Source organism: Elephas maximus, chromosome 1 (assembly GCF_024166365.1).
Source record: "Elephas maximus indicus isolate mEleMax1 chromosome 1, mEleMax1 primary haplotype, whole genome shotgun sequence".
NCBI lineage: Eukaryota > Metazoa > Chordata > Mammalia > Proboscidea > Elephantidae > Elephas > Elephas maximus.
The window spans coordinates 98,582,001-98,607,445 of NC_064819.1; the positions used below are offsets into that span (position 1 = coordinate 98,582,001).

At 42.8% G+C, this 25,445-nt stretch overlaps 1 pseudogene; it reads left to right on the forward strand.

Moving 5' to 3' along the window:
- The window catches only part of LOC126068417 (HLA class II histocompatibility antigen, DR alpha chain-like), a 72,708-nt pseudogene extending 54,113 nt beyond the window's left edge, over positions 1–18,595 (forward strand).
- Positions 18,596–25,445: the final 6,850 nt, after the last annotated feature.

The window sequence follows — 25,445 nt, forward strand, 5'->3', positions numbered from 1 at the left end:
TCATGTGCCTATCCTGGACGGGGCTTTCTTTGATTGATACCCCCACCCTGGGAGAATGGTAGTTCTGAATAGGAACAGAGGAATTCCCTACTTCAGGTCAACTGACAGTAGTCCTCCCAGGGAGCTATTGACAGAGCCAGGAGTAATAATAATAATAATAATAATAATAATAATAATAATAATAATAATAATAATAATAATAATAACAGCAGCAGTAGTTGTAACATTTATTGAGTGCCTGCTGTGTTCTGGGCACTGTTCTAAGCATTTTGTATGTACTTCATACATGTATGTTTAATACATCCATCTTATGGGGTAGATGCTACTTTCATACCTGTTATATATACAAGGAAATTTCACAGAGAGGTGCATTCTCTTGCCCAAGGTCACGCAGCCAATATGCAGCAGAACCCTGGACTCCCACATCCATGATCCCACTCAGAGGTTGTGCTGGTCAGCTGTGGAGCACATCCTAGCCCACCATACTCCATGCAGGAAACCCAGGCCTCCTGCTGCAGGCTGAGTATGGGCAGCAGAACAGCAGCAGCCCATAATGAGGGCAGAGCCCCAGGAGCGGGAGCAGGAAGGGCGAGTTGGGAGCAGTGGTTCTCAGCCTGGCTGCACATTAGAATCCTTCCTGAGCTTTACAAAGTCCTGATGCCCAGGCCACAACCCAGAGCAGTTAAAGCAGAATCTCTGGGGTGGGCCCAGGCCTCAGTATTCTTTAAAGCTCCCCAGGTAAATTCAGCATCCAGCCGAGGTCAGGGGCCACTAGTTTAGAGGCCTGTGGCTTAGTGGACAGAGCTGTGGGTTAATATCCACCTGGGTTTGAGCTGTGTTACTTTGTACCAGTCACTTAACTTCTCTGAGCCTTGATTTCCCCATCTGTGGAAAAGTATAGTAAGTTCCCTTACCTTACAAAGAAGTTGTGAGAGCCCAATGAGATGGTATCTGTAAGGCCCTGAGCACAGAGCTGGCACACATCCTGACAATGAAAGAGGAGGTGGAGCTGACTAGGCCCTGGCCACAGGCTCAGGTCTGAGCAGGGCCACGAAGGAGGCAGAGGGGCCCTGGCAACTCACCGTCACTGGAATGGACTCTTGGGCTGTTTGGAGTCCTGCAGGAGCCCTAGTGGTGCACTGGTTATAGCACTCGTCTGCTAAGCCAAAGGGCGGCGGTTCGAACTCGCCAGCCATTCTATGGGAAAAATATGTGGCAGTCTGCTTCCATAAAGATTTCAGCCTTGGAAACCCTACGGGGTAGTTCTATGCTGTCCTACAGGGTCAGTATGAGCCAGAATCAACTTGATGGCAATGGGTTTGGTCTGGGGAGTCCTGTATGGGTGAGGCTGCCACGTGCCCCATCCCAGCCCCTGCTACCTTGAACTTTTGTCAAGGGACTTGACATTTCTGAAGGGGGCTTGTGGTGGGCAGGTGATTGAGGGAGGGGTAAGTGGCTCTGTGAATGCACGAGCACAATGACATATATTGACCACAAGGTGGCGAAAAACCCAATGTCTGGGAGAGGACACCAGCCAGGCCCAAGGTGAATACAATTTATTTGGGAATAATACAAAGATTTTACAAGGACTTCCCCCCCCCCCTTTTTTTTTTTTCAGTACTCGGTATATGCTAAGTTCTTTACCTATTTAATTTCAATTCATGCAACAGGCCTGTGGTAGGTGCCATTTTCTGTCCTTTAGAAGGTGAAGAAATGGAGGTGGTGTAGCTAGTAACTGGCAGTACTAGGATTTGAACCCAGTCAATCTAACTCCACACTCCTGGTGGGCAGTGGACTAAAGCGCTTGGCTGCTAACTAAAAGGTCTTCTGTTGGAACCCACCACCCGCTCAACACTACAGGGGAGAAAGATGAGGCAGGATGTGCCAGTCAGCTTCCCTAAAGGTTTACAGCTTTAGGAACCCTATGAAGCAGTCTGTCCTACAGGGTCTCTCTGAGTCGGAATCTATGCACCCCAGTGGTTTTTGTATCAGAAGGTCAGAGCTGCAAGGCCCTGTGGAAATCCAGTCCTGTGGTTCCTAAACCTGTCTGACTATACAAATTACCTGCAGCTCTTTTAAGAAAAATTGCAAATTCCCAGTCCCCAGGTCTGGCCCAAAATTAGAATCTCCCAGGAAAAGAGACCTGAGAATGTATGTGGTGAACAACAGCCGCTGTTTTGGAAACATGGATCTGTCCCCAGAGTCAGAGGATGACATCCCCAAGGTCACAGAACTAACCCCACCAACCTCTTAACGCCCTCTGATCTAGAAACCAGGCCCCAAAAGAAAGATGAGACGGTGTTTGCCCAGCCCTGGAGGGTGGTAGTAGCAAAGACGAAGATGTATGTGTCTTTCTTCATCTTTTCAATGAATTTGTGAATAGATACTATGTGGAATTTAATTAATCTTGCCAATTCCCCCCAAGACAGAATTGTACTAATAATTTATTGAATATACTTTTCCTCAGTAACTTTACCAAATTCAGGTTTTATTTGATTTTTTCTATTTAATTGCTTTTTTAAATTTAATAGCTGTTTAAGTTTGCATTAAAATTTATTAGATCACAGTTCTCGCTGTTTGAGCCCATTGTTGCAGCCACTGTGTGAATCCATCACATTGAGGGTCTTCATCATTTTCTCTGACCTCTACTTTACCAAGCATGATGTCCTTCTCCAGGGACTGGTTTCTCTTGATAACATGTCCAAAATAAAGTGAGACAAAGTGTTTCCATTCTCACTTCTAATGAGCATGCTTGCTGTACTTCATCCAAGACAGATTTGTTCATTCTTCTGGCAGTCCATGGTATATTCAATACTCTTCGCCAACACCATAATACAAAGGTGTCCGTTCTTCTTCAGTCTTCTTTATTCACTGTTCAGCTTTTCCAGGCGTGTGAGGCGATGATTGAAAACACCATGACCTGAGTCAGGTGCATCTTCCTCCTCAAAGTAAGACTTTGGCCCTTTAACACTTTAAAGAAGACTTTTGCCACAGATTTGCCCAATATAATATGTCATTTGATTTCTTGAGTGCTGCTTCCGTGAGCATTGATAGTGGATCAAGTAAAATGAAATCCTTGACAACTTCCTCTTTTCTCCATGTATCATGATGTTGCTTATTGGTCCAGTTGTGAGGATTGTTCTTCCTTATGCTGAGATATAATCCTTACTGAAGGCTGTAGTCTCTGATCTTCATCAGTAAGTGCTTCAAGTCCTCTTTGTTTTCAGCAATCGTGGTTGTGTCATCTGGGTCATGCAAGTTGTTAATGAGTCTTCCTCCAATCCTGATGCCACATTCTTCTTCATATAGTCCAAACCAAAAAACCAAAGCCATTGCCATCGAGTCGACTCCAACTCATAGAGACCCTACAGGACAGAGTAGAACTGACTTATAGAGTTTCCAAGAAGCACCGGGTGGGTTTGAACTGCCGATGTTTTGGTTAGGAGCCATAGCACTTAACCACTATGCCACCAGTGCTTCCTCATAGAGTCCGGCTTCTCTATTTGCTCAGCATACAGATTGAATATGTATAGCGAAAAGACACAACTCTGACCCATACCTTTCCTAATTTTAAACCATGCAGTATCCCTTTTTTTTGTTTGTTTGAATGAATGCCTCTTTGTCTACGCACAGGTTCCACATGAGCACAATTAAGTGTTCTGGAGCTTCCATTCTTCATGATGTTATCCATAAGTAGTTATGACTCACACAGTAGAATGCTGTTGCATTCCTAATTTATTTTAGCAAATAAAACAGATTAATATTTATTGTTACAGTAATCAGTGAAACTACTAGGTCTATTTCAGAGAAAGTGAAAATAGCTCTTTTTTGAGCTTCTGCCCAATTGTTCCTGTTTATTCAGCATAAGCTTTGTTCTCCTGCCTCAGTGGCAGAGAAAGGAAGAAACTCCAGGTTCTCAAATGGAGGCTCTCGAGGTAAAACCTGTTGCCGTCAAGCCAATTCTGACTCGTAGTGACCCTGCAGGACAGAGTAGAACTGCCCCATAGGGTTTCCACGGCTGTAATCTTTACAGAAGCAGACTGCCACATCCTCCTCCCATGGAGCAACTGGTGGGTTTGAACCACTGACCTTTCAGTTAGCAGCCAAAAGGTCAACCATATTTAACCACTGCACCACCAGGGATCCTTGTTCTCAAGGTGGAGGGATGGAATTGGTACCCTCTTATGTAAAAACCGCTGTTTACTTCGGACTCATGTCTTTTTCTGCACCACCTAGTGGTCTTCTAGTGGCTGTGACCATGTAACTCCGGGGTCACTACCCTTGTGATGGGACAAAAAGGGTCAGTGAGAGGCTGGGCATAGACTTTCCCCCATTCCTGGCCCACCAAAAAGAGCCCTGTAATTGGTGCTCCAATTTCTCCTCCACCCCTCCTCCCTTCTTAAAGAAGACTGAGTCTCCCCTGCAGGACAAGTGGCCACGCTGAGCTGGGTGTAGAAGAGGAGAATTTTCTTGCTGGGAGATGGAGACTGAAATGAGTAGCCCAGAACAGTTTCGGGGTAAGAGAGAAAGATACAGGAGAGGACACGGAATTTTAATTAGTTTGCCTGTGGACTATGTATGTATTATGTTGTTGTTGTTAGATGCCATTGAGTTGGTTCCAACTCATAGTGACCTTATGCACCACAGAGCGAAACACTGCCCTGTCATGCGCCATCCTTACAATCGTTGTTATGCTTGAGCCCATTATTGCAGCCACTGTGTCAATCCACCTCACTAAGAGTCTTCCTTTTTTCTGCTGACCTTGTACTTACCAAGCACTATATCCTTCTCCACGGACTGATCTCTCTTGACAACATGTCCAAAGTATGTAAGACGCAGTCTCACCATCCTTGCTTCTTAGGAGCATTCTGGCTGTATTTCTTCCAAGTCAGATTTGTTCATTCTTTTGGCAGTCCATGGTATATTCACTATTCTTCACGAACACCACAGTTCAAAGGCGTCAATTCTTCATCAGCCTTCCTTATTCATTGTCCAGCTTTCATTTGCATATGATGCAATTGAAAACGCCATGGTTTGGGCCAGGCGCACCTTAGTCTTCAATGTGACATCTTTGCTTTCAACACTTTAAAGAGGTCCTTTGCAGCAGATTTGCCCAATGCAACGCGTCTTTTGATTTCTTGATTGCTGCTTCCTTGGTTGTTGGTTGCGGATCCAAGTAAAATGAAATCCTTGACAACTTCAGTCTTTTCTCCGTTTATCATGATGTGGCTTATTGGTCCAGTTGCGAGGATTTTTGTTTTCTTTATGTTGAGGTGTAATCCATACTGAAGTCTGTGGTCTTTGATCTTCATTAGTAAGTGCTTCAAGTCCTTTTCACTTTCAACAAACAAGGTTGTGTCATCTGCATAACACAGGTTGTTATTCAGTCTTCCTCAAACCCTGATGCCCATTCTTCTTCGTGTAGTCCAGCTTCTCTGGTGATTTGCTCAGCATACAGGTTGAATAGGTATGGTGAAAGGATAGAACCCTGACACACACATTTCCTGACTTTATACCACTCAGTATCCCTTTGTTCTGTCCGAACAACTGCCTCTTAATCTATGTACATGTTCCTCACGGGCACGATCAAGTGTTCTGGAATTCCCATTCTTTGCAATGTAGCCCATAATTTGTTGTGAGCCACACAGTCGAATGCCTTTGCATAGTTAAGAGAACATAGGTAGATACCCTTCTGGTGTTCTCTGCTTTCAGCTAGGATCCATCTGACATCAGCAGTGATATTCCTGGTTCCACGTCCTCTTCTGAAGCCAGCCTGAATTTCTGGCAGCTCCCTGCCAATATACTGCTGCAGCCATTTCTGAATGATCTTCAGCAAAATTTGGCTTGCATGTGATATTAATGATATTGTTTGATAATTTCCGTATTTGGCTTGATCACCTTTTTTGGGAATAGGCGTAAATATGGATCTCTTCCAGTCCATTGGTCAGGGAGCTGTCTTCCACACATCTTGGCATAGACGAGTGAGCACTTCCAATGCTACATCTGTTTGTTGAAACATCTCAGTTGATATTCCGTCAATCCCTGGAGCCTTGTTTTTCGCCAGTGCCTTCAGTAGACATCTTCCCTTCAGTAGTATCAGTTCCTGCTTAGATGCTACCTCTTGAAATGGTTGAACGTAGAGCAATTCTTTTTCTTATGATGGCTCCGTATATTCCTTCCATCTTCTTTTGATGCTTCCTGCACTGTTTAATATTTTCCCCATAGGATCCTTCACTATTGCAACTGGAGGGTTCATCTTCCAGCACTATATCAGACAATCTTCCACTGCTATTCATAAGGTTTTCACTGGTTAATGCTTTTCAGAAGTAGACAGCCGGGTCCTTCTAGTCTGTCTTAGTCTGGAAGCTCAGCTGAAACCTGTCCTCCATGGGTGACCCTGCTGGTTATCTGAATACCGCTGGCATAGTTTCCAGCATCACAGCAACAGGCAAGCCCCCACAGTACGACAAACTGACAGACATGTGCGGGTGGACTATGTATAAGAAAGTCTTTAAAGTCCTTTGAGTGACATGAGTAAAGAGTGAAATTCTTTTATAATTTCCTTAGTTTATTGAGCTGCATTTCTTGTATCAGATACTATTCTTAGACTGAATCTCATGGGACTGAGCTTTATTAGGGTTACATTCTTATTAATGTAGACTTGGGCACGTGGCTCTTAAGCCTCTGACACCCGGCTGTCTTGGTTCCCTGAGACCCTTCTACCCTGTCACACTCTGCACACTGTCATAACCTGAAACTGCTCCAACCTGAAATGACAATTCATGCATCACACTCTCTGATGACTGTCTCTGCCCTCTGTGCCTTACTTGCTCATCTCCACCGCACTTCTCCTTTGACCCCATTAGGACTTCCAGCTCATCTGTCCCAATTCTTCTACCTAAACATCTTTTCCCCTTTCTTTTGGTAGTAGAACTCAGATTTTCCTTTAGGGTTTATTCATTTTTTTCCTCACATGGATAATCCTTGTGATTCTATTTCAGCTGACTCCACCCTCCCCAACTCCAGGGCCAGGCCCATAACCACATCAGGACAATCGTCATATTTCTAGCCTCTGGCCACAACAATTGGTCAGGGATGGGTGTGGCTCCAGTGAGAGCCAACCCTACAACTGTTCTGAGACTCCCAGAGAAGGAAATGTTCTCTTTCTGTTCAGGTGACTCAGCCAGAGGACATATGCCTGACCTTGCTGGAGGCTGTCTTGGGAGGAGTACCTGCAGGATGAGAAAAGCTGAGCAAAGAGGCAAAGAGAGGCAGATTCCTAATGACCTTGGTGTAGTACCTGGATCCAGCCATTCCTGAAACTATTCCCTGGGTTTTTCAGATACATGACCACTTTCTGAGATATGCGAGTCTGGGTTGGCTTCTGTTGTTTGAAACTGACAAGACTTATACAGTGTCCCTCTACAGTGCGAGACTAGGATTCCCTAAACATGGTTGTTCAACAGAGTCACATGGAAAGATTTTTTTCCCTTAAAATCTTTGTGTGAAATATAACACATACCGAACAAAATGTGTACAACTTAATGCATTATTATAAAGCAATCTCTCCTGTAATCCTATCTAGGTCAAGAAAGAGAACATTGCCAGGCTCCAAAAGCCCCCCACCTGCTCCTTTCCTGGCACAAGCCCCTGACCCCCTTTAAAGGGAACCACCACCCTGACATTTATTGCAGTCACTTCCTTGATTTTCTAGATAATTTCAATCTAAGCATGCTTCCCTGAACTCTATGGTTTAATTTAGCCTGTTATGGAGATTTAGGAGCCCTGTGGTGCAGTGGTTAAGCACTCAACTGCTAACCAAAAGTCGGAGGTTTGAAGCCAACAGCTGTTCCATGGGAGAAAGATGTGGCAGTCTGCTTCCGTAAAGATTACAGCCTAGAAAACCCTGTGGGGCAGTTCTACTTTGTCCTATAGAGTCCTATGAGTTGGTATTAACTAGATGGCAAGGACTTTTTTATGGTGATTTATGAAATGAAACCATTAACTAATCTTGTTGTTGCTAGTTGCCATTGAGTAGGCTCCACCTCATGGGGACCTTGTGTGTAACAGAAAGCAACATGGCCCGGTCCTGCCCATCTTCATGATTGTTGGTATGTTGGATAATGGATGTTTGCAGCTGGTCTCATTTTCAGTCATTCAATATCAGCAAATAATTACAAAAGCCCTTGAATGACACCAAGTCTTGAAGCCTTTACTCCGTCTTTGTCTTTAAGGTCAAGGTTACTTTAAGGAGTGAGCTGTTCACCAGTCATATTCTGGTGACTTCCAACCTGAAGGACTCGTCTCCCAGCACTGTGTCGGACAATGTCCTGTTGTTGTTCATAAACTTCTCAGTGGCTGATTTTCAGAAGTAGATCACCAGGCCTTTCTTCCTGGTCTGTCTTAGTCTTGAGGCTCCACTGAAACCTGTCCACCGTGGGTGACCCTGCTGGTATTTGAAGTACAGGTGGCATAGGTTCCAACATCTCAGAGACATGCAAGTCACCACGCCATGACAAAGTGACAGATGGGTGGCCATTAACCTTAATGAAGCCAAATTTGTCAGCATTTTCACTCATGGTTGGTGCCTTTGTGTCGTAAAAAGAAATCTTTCACTACCCGAAGACTTTCATCCTCCATTTTTTCTTTCACCCCATCCCTGGGTGGCATAGACTGTTACCTGCTGACCTACTAAGTGAAAGGTTACAGAGTGCAGTCCACCCAGAGGTGCCTCAAATAAAGACCTGTCGATTTGCTGCTGAAAAATCAACCATTGAAAGCCCTGTGGAGCACAGTTCTACTCTGACACACATGGGGTTGTCATGAGTCAGAATCCATTCCACAGCAACTGATACTTATATCTTTTTTCTTACAGCTTTGGCTTTCTGGTCTTTGTTATAAAGGGTCTTTCTGAATATATAGTTTATATATCCCAAATATTGTTTACATTTATTCACTGAAACTATCTGGAATTTATTTTTTATATGGTCATCGTAAGAGGTAGGAGGCCTGGTTGTGAAGTGGTTAAGAACTTGGCTGCTATTCAAAAGGTCAGCAGTTCAGATCTACCTGCCGCTCTTTGGAAACAAAAGGGGGCAGTTGTACTCTGTCCTATAGGGTCACTATGAGTCAGGATCTACTGGACAGCAATGGGTATGGCTTTTTGGTAAGAGGTAGTTCTCAATGAATTGAAATTCCACTGTTGTTATACATTAAATATATGTTGGGACCTGTTGTGTACTCCATTCTATCTCACTGACTTCTTCCCATTTTCTTGAACAATCGTGGATAGGTGTTGGCAGGAGTCACAGTTCTGGATAAACCCCCCCGCCTCCCGTGTCATTGGCCAGACTTGAACAGCAGGTAGCACAGATCACGGCAGGATCCTAGCAAGGCCCTCATAGTGCAGAGATGGGAGTGTTGCTTTTGTCTCTAACAGCCTTCCAGCCACTCATAGTTCCCCTCTCTGCTACAGAACAGCAGGACTAATCCCATTACCCCCTTTATCCTGTTAATATCAGTCCTCACAAGATGCCCCAGACTCCCTGGTCAGCCCTCTTCCCTGCATCTAATCCCCATCTGGCCCTGTTTTCCCTTCCCTGATCCCATCTCCCACTCCTCCCTAGAACTCAGCCTCCCAGAACTCAGGCATGGGGAATTAATTCACTTAATTCCAACTCATGGTGACCCCATGTGTGTCAGAGAAGAACTGTGCTCCACAGAGTTTTCAGTGGCTGATTTTTCAGAAACAAATCACCAGGGCTTTCTTCTGAGGTGCCTCTAGGTGATCTTGAACCTGCTACCTTTCAGTTAGCAGTTGAACACATTAACCATTGCAGCACCCAAGGACCCAGGCATGGAAGAGGCCCTAGAATTTGCCATCTTTGAATATTTGCTTTGCCTTCTAGCTCTTCCGGAAACCTGGCTCTCCCCAAGGACACTGCTTCTTCTAGGACTAGCGCAAGCGGTGGCCATTTTCTCTCCTTTGCTCTCCTGCCACTGGCCAGGAAGTGGGGTTAGTGACCTCCTTACTCCTTATTATCTCTTTCCATCTTCCCCCAAAATGCCCAGCTTTGAGTTTCCTGCTATTTGGCAATACCACTGTTGCAGACATTAAGGACCTCAGGCCCCTGAGTAGTGCAAATTCATTGCACTTATCTACTAACCTAAAGGTTGACGGTTTGAACCCAACCAGTGGCACTGTGGAAGAAAGGCCTGGCTCTCTGCTGCTGTAAAGGTTACAGCCAAGAAAACCCTATGGAGCAATTCTATTCTTTAACACGTGGCATCGCCATGAGTCGGAATCAACTTGACAGTAACGAGCTTAGTTTTTACTTGTGTCACTCCTCATTCCTTGAGGATTATAGCACCTGACTCAGCACCATTTTCACTAGCACCACTCCTGCCATAAATTTCAATGCTGTCAATGTTCACGTAGATGATTCTTCCCACGCCCTGAACTCTCAGTCCCCTGACTGCTCTCCTTGGGTGATTCTGCACTTCACCCGACATCAGGTATGATGTCATGACCAGGTATGACTTCATGGTCAGGTATGACCTCATGGTCAGGCCTCATGGTCAGGTATGACCTCGTGGTCATTTTAGTGCAGTAGAAATCATCTCCATCTGGTAGCTGAACTGGAGGTGGATGACCTAAGATAGGTGGCCAGTTGCTGCTGGCCATCAGTTGGGCCTGGCTGTCCATGTGCTCTCTTATCCTCAAGGGGGTAACCCCAGGCTGTCTCAGGGCAGCAAGAGAGACAGTGGAAACCTCAGGCCTTTGGAGACTTTGGCTCAGAACTCCCACAAATCCACTTCTGCCACATTCTATTGGTCACAGCATGCCACATCACAACTCAGATTTAAGGAGTTGAGAAATAAACTTCACCTCTTGATCTGAGGAACAGTAGTCACACTGCAAAGGTGTCCATTCAGGGATGGGAGGAATTTGTGTACTTTTTTGTTCTCTTTTTGTGCAATCTACTGCAGCTGGCAAGGAGTTAGCAATTTACTTGTTTGAGTGGCTAAAACTTGGACTCAATAACGGCCTACACGCTTTGGAAAATGGTTTTGGTGGTTCCTCAAATAGATAAACACAGAATTACCATACGACCCAGCAACCACGCCTACGTGTATACCCAGAGAATTGAAGCACGGACTCAAACAGATACTTAAACACCAATGTTCACTGCAGCATTACTCCTAACAGCCAAGCGTCCATCAGCAGGGGAATGGATAAACAAAATGTAGTGCATACATACAATAGAGTATTATTCAGCCATAAAAATGATGTTTGATGCATGCCGCTATATGGAAGAACGTTAAAAACATTACGCTGAGTGACAAAAGTCAGTCACAAAAAAACAAATATTGTATGATAGGATTTATATGAAATATCTGGAACAGGCAAATGCATTGAGACAAAAATTGATTAGTGGTTACAAGCAGCTGGGGGGAGGGGAAGTGAGGGGATACTGCTTCAGGGAAACTTTCTGTTTGGGGTGATGAAAAACTTTTGGAAATAGTGGCGAAGGTTGCAGTCGTGTGGTGACTGCAGTTAATGTCACTGAATTATACACTTAAAATTGTTAAAATGACAAATTTTTTGTTATGTATATTTTACTACAATAAAAAAGAAGAAAGAAATAGATTCCATCTCTTGATGGGAAGAGCAGTAAAGTCACATGGCAAAGAGGTGCACACACAGCGACCGGAAGAATTTCTAGATTTTTTTTTTTTTCTCAATCTGCTAAAAGAGGGGTTAGCAATTTGCCTGGTTGATTGACTAAAACTTGGACTCAGCAATGACCTACAGTCAAGAAAGTTGAGATGCTGGAACTCCCTGGAATAACACAGAAGAAAGGGTCCAAACATGTGGGGTGATAGAAACACTAAAGTGAATATATTAAATGTGACCTGCACATCCCCTGCACATTACACCTCCTGAGAAGTCCCTGAGGGCACAGCCAACCCTATGGCACTGGAAATACCTTAGTGAGGGGAGCACCAGTGTCCTTAAATAGCTCTGTGCTGACTGTTTCCACTGGCCTGGGGTCAAGGTGGGAGAGCCACCAGTGAGATGGGCCCTATGCATTCTGGAAATGCCAGAATCCTGGAGTTGTTGTTGGGTGCCATCAAGTTGAGTCCTACTCAGAGTGACCCCATGTGATAGAGTAGAACTGCCCCATAGTGTTTTCTTGGTTGTAATCTTTATGGAAGCACATCACCAAGTCTTTCTCCCAAGGAGCTACAGGGTGGTGGGTGGAGGGGGGGAGCTGAAGTGCCAACCTTCCGATTAGCAGCTGAGCTCTTAACCTTTGCACCAGCAGGCTCCTTGGAATCATGGAGTAGCAGAGGCCAAGTGTTAGCATTCATCACTAGGGACATAATGGGCATCAGAGATTGATAATCAGAAAAAGCCTATGAAGTGTTTTAACTTGCAAGGATTTTGATGGCTAATGAACCACTAGAACCCTGGAGGCATAGTGATTAAAAGCTATGGATGCTAACCAAGAGGTCGGCATTTCAGATTCACTAGGCACTCCTTGGAAACTCTATAGGGCAGTTCTACTCTGTCCTATAGGGTCTTTATGAGTTGGAATCAATGCAACCTCAAAGGTTTTTTTGTTTGTTTTTTAATGGACCATGGTGAACCTAGGAATAAAATAGATGGACAACCTACTAAAATATTACTTGATTGTATGAGACCACTACTGTAAAAACTCACATAAAGGTTTACTCACAAAAAGAAACACTCTTTGATGGTTGTGGGGTGGGGGATGGAAAAACACTGAATAGACAATAGACAAGTGGTAACTTCGGTGAAGGGTAAGACAGTACATGATACTGGGGAAGCCAGCACAACCTATACAAGGTAAGGTAATGGTAGCTCCATAGACATAGCCAAACTCCCTGAGGGACCAAATTGCTGGGCTGAGGGCTGTGGGGACCATGGTCTTGGGGAACATCTAGCTTAGTAGGCATAATGTAATTTATAAAGAAAATGTTCTACATTCTACTTTGGTGAGTAGCCTCTGGGGTCTTAAAAGCCTGTGAGTGGCCATCTAGGACACTCCACTGGTGTCACCCCTTCAGGAGCAAGGAAGAATGAAGAAAACCAAAGATATAAGGGAAAGATTAGTTTAAATGACTAATGAACCACATCTACCATGGTCTCCACCAGACGGAGCCCAGTACAACTAGATGGTGCCCAGCTACTACCCCTTACTGCTCTGACAGGGATCACAATAGAGGGTCCCAGACAGAGGTGGAGAAAAATGTATAACAAAATTCTAATTCAAAAGAAAGACCAGGCTTGCTGGCTTGACAGAGACTGGAGAAACCCTGAGAGTATAGCCCCCAGACACCCTTTCAGCTCAGTAGAGGTCACTCCTGAGGTTCATTCTTCAGCCAAAGATTGAACAGGCCAATGGAACAAAACAAGACTAAAGGGGCACACCAGCCCTGGGGCAGGGACTGCAAGGCAGGAGGGAAGAGGGAAGCCGGTAATACGGAATCCAGGGTTGAGAAGAGGTTGTGAGGTTGTTAACCAATGTCGTACAACAATGTGTGTACTAATTGTTTGATGAGAAACTAGTTTGTTCTATACACCTTCATCTACAGTTCAATTTTAAAAAATGGAGAAAAATAAAATAAATATTACTTGATCTATAGAACAGAAAACCTTCAGGCCTCGTGTCCAGACCTCGGAGTTAGTTTTCATGATAACTGTTGCAGCTTCTTACCTAATTTCTGGGCCTGAAGTCATTCATAGACATAGAGCCCTTTCGATTGAATCAAGACCAGGTTTCCTTTGAGACAGGACTTTGCCAAATTCCATAAACATGACCTGTTAACTTTCTCCCAAGCTTTCCTTAAAGGACCCTGTAGCCATTTATTAGGGTCAGGGAAAGTGACATTCTCAGACTTTTTGGAGATTACGAGATACTGGACTTTAATTGTCATTCATTCATTTATGATTATGGAAAATACAAGGTAATGAACCATTTTCCATTTCAGCAGTCTTCACAGGTACAGTTTAGTGACATTCAATATGTTCACCATGTTGGTCAAACATCATCATTCCCAAATATTTCCATCACCCTTAACAGAAGGTCAGTGTCCCCTAAGTGTTGTGTCTTCCTTTCCTTGTCCCTCCCTCCTGCCCCTGGTAGCCACTAATAAACTTTGATTTCTATACATTTGCCTATTCTAGATATTTCCCGTAAGTGGGATCATACAATATCTGTCTTTTTGTGACTGACTTATCTTACTCGCATAATCTTTTCAAGGTTCATGCATGTTGTGGCAAGTATAAACTTCATTTCTCTTTATGGCTAAGTAATATTCCATTGTATGTATGTACCCCATTTTGTTCATCCATTCATCTGTTGGTGGACATTTAGATGGTTTTCACCTTTTGGCTATTGTGAATAGTGCTGCCATGAACACGGTTTTACAAATATCTGCTTGCATTCCTGCTGTTAATTTTTTCAGGCATTTACCTACGAGTGGAATTGCTGGACTATATGTGTAAAAATGGTGCAGTGGAAGCGGGGGGCGACCTCCTCTAGCTTCACAGAGGGGAGGAGAATCATTGTCAGTATCAACAGCCCAAGGCCGGTTCCTATGAAGAATCCTGTCAAAGTGTTCTGAGCACAGACATTGCATTGAAGATCACCAGAAAGGAAGGTCGACAGAGAGCAACAGTGCACCCAAGGGAGATGGGGTGCGCAGGAATGCTGATGTCAGTTGCACCCAATTACTCCTTCCTATGACAGTGATGTTGGAGCCCTGGGGGCACAGTGGTTAAGGCCAGCAGTTTGAATCTACCAGCTGCTCCCTGGAATGCCTCTGGGTCAGTTCTACCCTGCCCTATACATTTCCCATGAGTCGGAATTGACTCAGCCTCCACTTTTTTTGTTTTTTTTATAACCATGGTAATCCACCCTACAGTGGCTCTTACAGTGATGTGAGGTTATTGTTACATAGTGATATTTTACAGAGAGTAGAAAAATGAATAAGGAATTGAGGAATCTCATATTTTTTTCTGCCATCTGCACAACAAACATTCATGGTATTGCAAATACATTTTGCAAAGTATTCTTCATCCAGAGTGACTCCCACAGAAGGTCGCATGAATACTGTAACACGCAAAGTAGTGGCCCAGCTTTTACACCCATGGTGGTAATTCTAGTTTCCTTTGCCCAGAAAGAGCCATATACAAGGATGCTCACCTGAAAAGATACAGGCTTGTCACTTAGGTTGAAAGTGAAGCTAGAATATTTGTGTGTGCATGTCTGTGTTTAGAGCTACAAATGTTAAATTAATGCTTAGGTTTGTTAATATACAGTCAAACCTTTAAAAAAATCATGTGTCTCTGAAGACTAAGTAGACAAATGATCCCCATCCCATGTGCACACACCATAGACCATGTATACTGTCCAGTTATACATTTCCATTTTCAGGTAGATTATTCCCTTGGTGTTGATTATTCTTGGTATCAGTCATATAGAATACAGTATGTCCTATAATGATAGTCCCAATCTAAGGAGCATCAAGATACAAAAGTCCATTGTTGAGGTCAATCCATACATAATGCTTCTCATAGAGGTATCTATGGTGTGTTGAGTTGTTGTTGTTAGGAGCCGTCAAGTTGCTTCCAACTCATAGTGACCCTATGCACAACAGAACGAAACACTGCCCGGTCCTGAGCCATCCTTAAAATCGTTGTTATGTTTGAACTCATTGTTGCAGCTACTGTGTCAATCCACCTCATTGAGGGTCTTCCTCTTCTCTGCTAACCCTGCACTCTGACAAGTACTATGTCCTTCTCCAGGGACTGATCCCTCCTGACAACAAGTCCAAAGTATGTAAGACGCAGTCTCACCATCCTTGCTTCTAAGGAGCATTCTGGTTGTACTTCTTCCAAGACAGATTTGTTCATTCTTTTGGCAGTCGATGGTATAGTCAATATTCTTCGCCAACACCATAGTTCAAAGGCATCAATTTTTTTTTGGTCTTCCTTATTCATTGTCCAGCTTTCACATTCATATGATGTGATCGAAAATGCCATGGCTTGAGTTAGGCGCACCTAAGTTGTCAAGGTGAGATCTTTGCTTTTCAACACTTTAAAGAGGTCCTTTGCAGCAGATTTACCCAATGCAATAAATCGTTTGATTTCTTGACTACTGCTTCCATGGCTGTTGATCGTGGATCCAAGTAAAATGAAATACTTGACACTTCAATCTTTTCTCCATTTATCATGATGTTGCTCATCAGTCCAGTTGTGAGGATTTTTGTTTTCTTTATGTTGAGGTGCAATCCACACTGAAGGCTGTGGTCTTTGATCTTCATCAGTAAGTGCTTCAAGTCCTTTTCACTTTCAGCAATCAAGGTTGTGTCATGTGCATAATGCAGGTTATTAATGAGTCTTCTTCCAATCCTGATGCCCCATTCTTTTTCACATAGTCCAGCTTCTCGGATTATTTGCTCAGCATACAGATTGAATAGGTATAGTGAAAGGATACAACCATGATACACACCTTTCCTGACTTTAAACCACTCAGTATCCACTTGTTCTGCCCTAACAACTGCCTCTTGATCTATGTAAAGTTTCCTCATGAGCACAATTAAATGTTCTGGAATTCCCATTCTTCTCAATGTCATCCATAATTTGTTACGATCCACGTGGTCAAATGCCTTTGCATAGTCAATAAAACACAGGTAAACATCTTTCTGGTATTCTCTGCTTTCAGCCAGGATCCATCTGACATCAGAAAGGATATCTCTGGTTCCACATCCACTTCTGAAGCCTGCCTGAATTTCTGACAGTTCCCAATCAATAAAATGCTGCAGCCATTTTTGAATGGTCTTCAGCAAAATTTTGCTTGTGTTTGATATTAATGATATAGTTCCATAATTTCCAAATTCAGTTGGATCACCTTCCTTGGGAATAGGCATAAATATGGATCTCTTCCAGTCAGTTGGCCAGGAAGCTATATATCTTCTATATTTCTTGGCAAGGACGAGTGAGCACCTCCGGGGCTACATCAGTTTGTTGAAACATCTCAATTGATATTCCGTCAGTTCCTGGAGCCTTGTTTTTCGACAATGCTTTCAGTGTAGCTTGGAGTTCTTCCTTCAGTACCGTCAGTACCTGATCATATGCTACCTCTTGAAATGGTTGAACGCTGACTAATTGTTTTTGGTACAATGACTCTGTGTATTCCTTCCATCTGGTGGCTTAAAGGATTTGAACGTTTTGCCAGCTTTGAGGATCAGAGTGTATTGGTCAATATCATTGTGGACAAAGCCAACCTGGATGTCACTGGATATCAATGGTACCACTCTCTGCTGCTTTCCTAGACATGGTATCCGTAGCTTTAAAATAAATGCTTCAGCTCTTTGCATCATATTATTGTGACTGACTTTCCCCATGAAGTCACATGGGGTCACATAGAGTCACCATGATTTGAAATTGACTTGATGGCAACTAACAACAACAAACTTGTCATAAGTGAGCCCAACATTACCATGCCATAGGCCCAGTGGGTTTCTTTCTTCCTTTGTGTATGCATGTCTTGTCTCTGCCATCCACAGCCTTTCACAAAAGTCACAACCCTGAACCCATGCTGGGGAAGCCAGGAATGAGGTCCTTGGATATCTAACACCTCAATATTGGTTCAAGTTCCAGGGTGACAGTGTCAGTGATTGTTATCTGAAACTGTGGCATAGAGTTCTCAAGAGGCACAATTTCAACTGCTCTTTTAACATACTTTGGACCACCTTTCAGCGACGGAGGGGAAGTAATAAACCTCAGCATGGAAGTCTAATTTCTGTCATGTGCCTGATTCCCCAGAATCTCCAGAAGTCACACTGCTTTTGAACAGCCCTGTGGAAGTTGTACAGCCCAACACCCTCATCAGTTTTGTTGACAAATTCTCCCTACCGATGTTCCATGTCACAAGGCTTAAAAATGGAAAACCTGTTACCACAGAGGTTTCAGAGACAATCTTCCTGCCCAGGGAAGACCACTTTTTTTCTGCAAGTTCTACCATCTCCCCTTCCTGGCCTCAACAGAGGACTTCTATGACAGCCAGGTGAATCACTGGGGCCTTGACAAGCTGCACCTCAAGCACTAGGGTATGAACCATCCTTCAATCTCCTTTGTTTCATGGTTTCGTCAAATGATGCATGCGTCTGGTCCCTTGGGACAGAGTGCCCTAATTGCTTTGTACCATTTGGTAAAATCCATATACCTTGTCTTCTGCCATTAATCAACTTCCCCCACTACCTAGTCTGCAATTCCTTGAATATGTCATTGTTTTCCTCTTCTTTAAACTATTAATAACTAGTCTCTTGACTAAGTAACTTTTATTTGCCACTAAATGCTTCTCCCTATCATCATTCATTACCCTGTATTCTCTTTTTTTCCCCGAGAGTTTGAAGTGCCAAATCTCTCCCAGAGACAACAGAGAATCTGGTGTGCATCCTGGGCCTGGTTGTGGGTCTGGTGGGCATCACTGTTGGTACCATCTTCATCATCAAGGGTGTGTACAAAGACAATGCTGTTGAACGCCTTGGGCTTCTGTGAGGCAAGTGGAGGTGGGTTTAGTGGTGATAGGAAGACATATATGGAGTTTTCTGAGTGTGGTTAATCGGAGTGATCAAAAGGACATGTGGTGCCTTTAAGGGAAATGCGTAGACAAAGCTGTGGTTCTTGATTTTCTTTCGTAGGACAGGGTCAGACATGGGTATCCTCTGGCATCCCAAAGCTTCAGGGTCCCTCATCCCTTTCCACAGATGTGCACCTAGAACACAACTGAAGTCTTGGAAAGTATCTCCAGTGCCTAAAACCATTGTTTCACATTAGAATACCAACTCCAGTGATCTAGGAAAGTCAGCAGCAAGATTTGGGCATTTCCTGGCTTGTTTCCTAAAGCACGTTGTCAGTTTGGCAACATTTCCAGAGCTGACTCCTTTACAGTTAGCATAAATTCATTTCATGAATTAGAAATCTCATGGAGTCTAAAGCCTGTTTTAGCTTCTCCAGTCAGAGAAGCGGTGTTTGATGCTCTAAAATGAAGTAAAGTGTGGCATGTTTATTCATGTTCGCCTGGAGAGTAGTGTATAGCAGTTCATGTCAGAGGAGTTATATTTGCTAGAGGTCTGATTATATTCAGAGACTTTTACAAAGTCAAAAAATTAACGGAGAAGAGGAGGGAATCTGAAGAAGAGAGCTCAAAATATTTACCTTAAAGTCTTTAGTAACTCTGTGTGTCCTGCTATAGGTTATGGCCTTTCTTAGAAGATCAATGCAGAAATTTCTGCTTTAATAACTTTACAATGTCAGCAGTACTCCAATTGTTCACCTCAGTGAAGACAACTATTTTTCAGCACTTCCCAGTTCTAACACCCACCCCAAAAGAGGATGACTTCTCCTGATATCTCCATGTTCTAACATCTATCGAACTTAGGTTTATTACCCCTTCCTGTATTTATTTTTCCTCCATTTCCTCCCATGATTTTACCACCATGCAATGTGTGTGGAATAGACCTTATAGGATTCTTTCTTTGCTATGGAATTTTTTGAATATTTCATGAGGTCACCTCTTGTAAACTTACTGCTTGAATTTCTCCAAACTATTTTTTTTCTGAATACAATAAACTATTGGGTGAGTCTTAGGTAGAGTTTTCATTGTCTGATCCAGTTGTCCCCAGAGGCTGGAATATATGTTATTCTTCCATCCTGAAATGTCTGAATGTTGAATGTATATTATAAGCTTTAGAATTAGTCATAAATATCCAATTTCATTAGGGCTTGGTATTATTCTGAGTATCTGTAGGCAAACCGATTGCTGTGGTCCAGGCTTCTGGAAAATCCTGAAGTATGGTTTGTTTGTTGGGGAACCTCTACTGAGCAATGGGCTCACAAGCGGTTTTTTGTTCTTGAGCCTCCAATTCAATAACTGGATCTTCAGTAGAGTGAACCCCAGATACCAGCAGGGTCACCCATGGAGGACAGGTTTCAGCTGAGCTTCCAGACTGAGACAGACTAGGAAGAAGGACCCGTCAGTCTACTTCTGATAAGCATTAGCCAGTGAAAACCTTATGAATAGCATTGGAACATTGTCTGATATAGTGCTGGAAGATGAGCCCCCCAGGTTGGAAGTCACTCAAAAGATGACTGGGGAAGAGCTGCTTCCTCAAAGTAGAGTTGACCTTAATGACGTGGATGGAGTAAAGCTTTCAGGACCTTCATTTGCTGATGTGATGTGACTCAAAATGAGAAGCAGCTGCAAACATCAATTAATAATTGGAACCTGGAATGTATGAAGTATGAATCAAGGAAAATTGGAAATCATCAAAAATGAAACGGAACACATAAACATAGATATCCTAGGCATTAGTGAGCTGAAATGGACTGGTATTGACCATTTTGAATCAGACAATCTTATAGTCTACTATGCTGGGAATGACAACTCGAAGAGGAATGGTGTTGCATTCGTTGCCAAAAAGAACGTTTCAAGAGGTATCCTGAAGCATAACGCTGTCAGTGATAGGATAATATCCATACGCCTACAAGGAAGACCAGTTAATACAACTACTATTCAAATTTACGCACCAACCACTAGAGCCAAAGATGAAGAAATAGAAGACTTTTATCAGCTGCTGCAGTCTGAAATTGATCGAACATGCAGTCAAGATGCATTGATAATTACCGGCAATTGGAATGCAAAAGTTGGAAACAAAGAAGAAGGATCAGTAGTTGGAAAATATGGCCTTGGTGATAGAAACAATGCCGGAGATTGCATGATAGAATTTTGCAAGACCAACGACTTCTTCATTGCAGATACCTTCTTTTACCTACATAAACGGCGACCATACACAGGGACCTCGCCAGAAGGGACACACAGAAATCAAATTGACTACATCTGTGGAAAGAGACAATGGAAAAGCTCAATATCATTAGCCAGAACAAGGCCAGGGGCCAACAGTGGAACAGACCATCAATTGCTCATATGCAAGTTCAAGCTGAAACTGAAGAAAATCAGAGCAAGTCCACGAGAGCCAAAATATGACCTTGAGTGTATCCCACCTGAATTTAGAGACCATCTGAAGAACAGATTTGAAGCAATGAACACTAGTGACGGAAGACCAGAGGAGTTATGGAATGACATCAAGGACATCATCCATGAAGAAAGCAAGAGGTCATTGAAAAGACAGGAAAGAAAGAAAAGACCAAGATGGATGTCAGAGGAGACTCTGAAACTTGCTCTTGAATGTCAAGCAGCTAAAGCAAAAGGAAGAATTGATGAAGTAAAAGAACTGTTCAGAAGATTTCAAAGGGCCTCTCGAGAAGACAAAGTAAAGTATTATAATGACATGTGCAAAGAGCTGAAGATTGAAAACCAAAAGGAAAGAGCACGCTCGGCGTTTCTCAAGCTGAAAGAATTGAAGAAAAAATTCAAGCCTCGAGTTGCAATAGTGAAGGATTCCATAGGGAAAATATTAAATGAAGCAGGAAGCATCAAAAGAAGATGGAAGGAAAATAGAGTCACTATACCATAAGGAATTAGTTGATGTTTAACCATTTCAGGAGGTGGCAGATGATCAGGAACCGATGGTACTGAAGGAAGAAGTCCAAGCTGCTCTGAAGGCATTGGCGAACAACACGGCTCCAGGAATTGATGGAATATCAATTGGGATGTTTCAACAAACAGATGCAGCGCTGGAGATGCTCACTTGTCTATGCCAAGAAATATGGAAGACAGCTTCCTGGCCAACTGATTGGAAGAGATCCATATTTATGCCTATTCCCAAGAAAGGTGATCCAACTGAATGTGGAAATTATAGAACAATATCATTAATATCACATACAAGCAAAATTTTGCTTAAGATCATTTAAAAATGGCTGCAGCAGTATAGAGACAGAGAACTGCCAGAAATTCAGGCCAGTTTCAGAAGAGGACGTGGAACCAGGGATATCATTGCTGATGTCAGATGGATCCTGGCTGAAAGCAGAGAATACCAGAAGGATGTTTACCTGTGTTTTATTGACTATGCAAAGGCATTCGACTGTGTAGATCATAACAAACTATGGATAACATTGTGAAGAATGGGAATTCCAGAACACTTAATTGTGCTCATGAGGAACCTTTACATAGATCAAGAGGCAGTTGTTTGGACAGAACAAGGGGATGATGATTGGTTTAAAGTCAGGAAAGGTGTGCATCAGAGTTGTATTCTTTCTCCATACTTATTCAATCTGTATGCTGAGCAATAATCCGAGAAGCTGGACTATATGAAGAACAACCTGCGTTATGCAGATGACACAACCTTGCTTGCTGAAAGTGAAGAGGATTTGAAGCACTTACTAATGAAGATCAAAGACCACAGCCTTCAGTTTGGATTGTATCTCAACATAAAGAAAACAAAAATCCTCACAAATGGACCAAGGAGCAACATCATGATAAACGGAGAAAAGATTGAAATTGTCAAGGATTTCATTTTACTTGGATCCACAATCAACAGCCATGGAAGCAGCAGTCAAGAAATCAAATGATTTACTGCATTGGGTAAATCTGCTGCAAAGGACCTCTTTAAAGTGTTGAAAAGCAAAGATGTCACCCTGAAGACTAAGGTGTGCTTGACCCAAGCCACAGTATTTTCAATCGCATCATATGCATGGACAATGAATAAGGAAGACCAAAGAAGAGCTGACGCCTTTGAGTTGTGGCACTGGCGAAGAATATTGAATATACCATGGGCTGCTAGAAGAATCAAGAAATCTGTTTTAGAAGAGTACAACCAGAATGCTCCTTAGAAGCAAGGATGGAGAGATTGCGTCTTACATACTTTGGACATGTTGTCAGGAGGGATCAGTCCCTGGAGAAGGACATCATGCTTGGCAGAGTACAGGGTCAGCGGAAAGGAGGAAGACCATCAACGAGGTGGATTGACACAGTGGCTGCAACAATGAGCTCATGCATAGCAACGATTTTAAGGATGGCTCAGGACCGGGCAGTGTTTCGTTCTGTTGTGCATAGGGTTGCTATGAGTCGGAACCGACTCGACAGCACCTAACAACAACAACATGACATAGAAAAGAATATTTGAGACACAGTGAGCTGTTGCTCTTTTGAATATGAAACAATAGCTGAATACCGATGTCTAAAATGGCTACATGACCTACCCCAAACCACAAAGGTAAATTATCCATGACAATGTGGTAGACTGACAACTGCGTGCTGCTGGAATGAGTTAGACTTGGACTTCAGCTTGGCTCCGTCACTTACTTACTGGCTATGGTTTCACTGGTACTTTACTTACCACAACTTGGCCTCTGATTCCTCTTATGAAAATACCGATGTTAATATTTACTACATTTAGCTATTGTGAGAATTAAAAAAGAAAATCCAAACAGAGCTGTCAGATACCATGCTTAGCAGTAACGATGTTGTAAAAATTATTAATTTTGCTGTTCTTCAAAATTTCTACAGCTTGGTGTTAAAATTAAAAAAAAAACAAAACTGTTGCAATCTAGTTGATTCTGACTTTTAGCCGCCCTGTAAAACAGAGCTAAGCAAAACAAAACAAGCAGAACTTCAGAGGGTACGACTTTACAGCAAATAGCAAGTTTCTGTACCTCTGGTTTAGAGATTGAGAGGAAAACCTTGAGAAAAATGGAGACACAGCACGCACTGGTGTTTCATTTATGTAGCTACATTTTTTTCTGATTGTAAAATAAATAGATGTACAATAGAGAATACACTAAAACTCAGACAAGTATGGAATAAAAAAAAGTGAAAACTAAACCAGATCCTCCATGTAGGAAAGTCAGTTTTTTTTTTCTTTAAATAAACTATTTTTCAGAACAGTTTCTGGTTCACAGAAAAATGCTGCAGAATATACAAAACAAAAAAACAAAACCCATTGTTATCAGGTTGATTCGTCTCTTGGACACCCCATGAATAGAGCTGCATTCCATAGGATTTTCAATGCCTGTGACCTTTTGGAAGTAGATGGCCATGCCTTTCTCCTGTGGTGCTGCTGAGTTGATTTGAACTGCCAACCCTTTGGTGAGTAGCCAAGCAGAAATCGTTTATACCACCCAGGGACCTCTGCAGACAATACAGAGATCCAAACCCTCGCCCAACACACAGCACACAGTTTCTCCTGTTATTAGCATCTCACATTAGTGTGACCTGTTTGTTACAACTGATGAAGCAATATTGATACATTATTGCTTACTGAAGTCCACAATTCACGTTTCGGTTTCCTCTTTGTGTTGTATAATCCTATGGGTTTTGACAAATACATCATGTCCTGTATTCACCATGGCAGTATCATGTAGAGTAGTTTCACTGCCCTAAAAATACCCTGTGCCCCACCTATTAATCCCCCCTTCACCCCCTGGATCCTAGCCACTGTTGATCTTTTTGCTCTCTCTATAACCTTGCCTTTACCTTTACCACAATGTCATATAGTTGGAATCACAGAGTATGTAGCTTTTCAGACTGGCTTCTTTTGCTTCATAATTTGCATTTAAGGTTCTTCCATGTCTTTCATAGCTTGATAGCTCATTTCATCATTAGGTAATACTCCATTGTATGAAATTTTTTATCCATTCACTCACTGAAGAACATCTTGGTTGTTCCCAAGTTTTGGTAATTATGAATAAAACTTCTATAAACATTTGTGTGCAGGTTTTTGTGTGGACTTAAGTTTTCACCTCATTTGAGTGAATACCTAGGAGTATGGTATTTACTGGATTATATGATAAGCCTTTGCTTAACTTTGTAAAAAATCATTGGACTCTCTTCCAAACTAGCTGATCAGCTTACATTTCCACTAGCAATGAAGGACAGTTCTTTTATTTCACGGCCTTTCCAGCATTTGGTGCTGTCAGTGCTTTGAATTTTAGCCAGAAAGCCACTTTACTAAAACCCTTGTATTTTGAAGTAATTAGAGATTCAGGGGAAGTTACAAAGATGGTACAGAGAGATCCTGTGAACTCTTCCCCAGTTTTTCCAAACGGTTATACCCTCTGCCATCAAGTTGATGCTGACTCATAGCGACCCTACAGGACAGAGTAGAACTGTCCCATAGGGTTTCCAAGGCTGTAATCTTTATCAAAATTAGAAAACTGATATTGGTGCAATGTGTGTATGTAGTTCTATGTCATTTTATTCCGTGTTCAGTTTGTGTAATTAGAAAACTGACATTGGTGCAATGTGTGTCCATGGTTGTGTGTCATTTTATTCCACGTGCGGTTTGTGTAACCACGACCGCAATCAAGCACAGAACTATGCCCTCCCCACACAGGTCTCTCATGCTCCCCCTGTGTGGTCACACCACCGCCCTCCTCATTCTCCCACCTAACACCTGACCACAACTAACCTGCTCTCCGCCTATAATTTTGTCATTCTGAGGGTGTTATA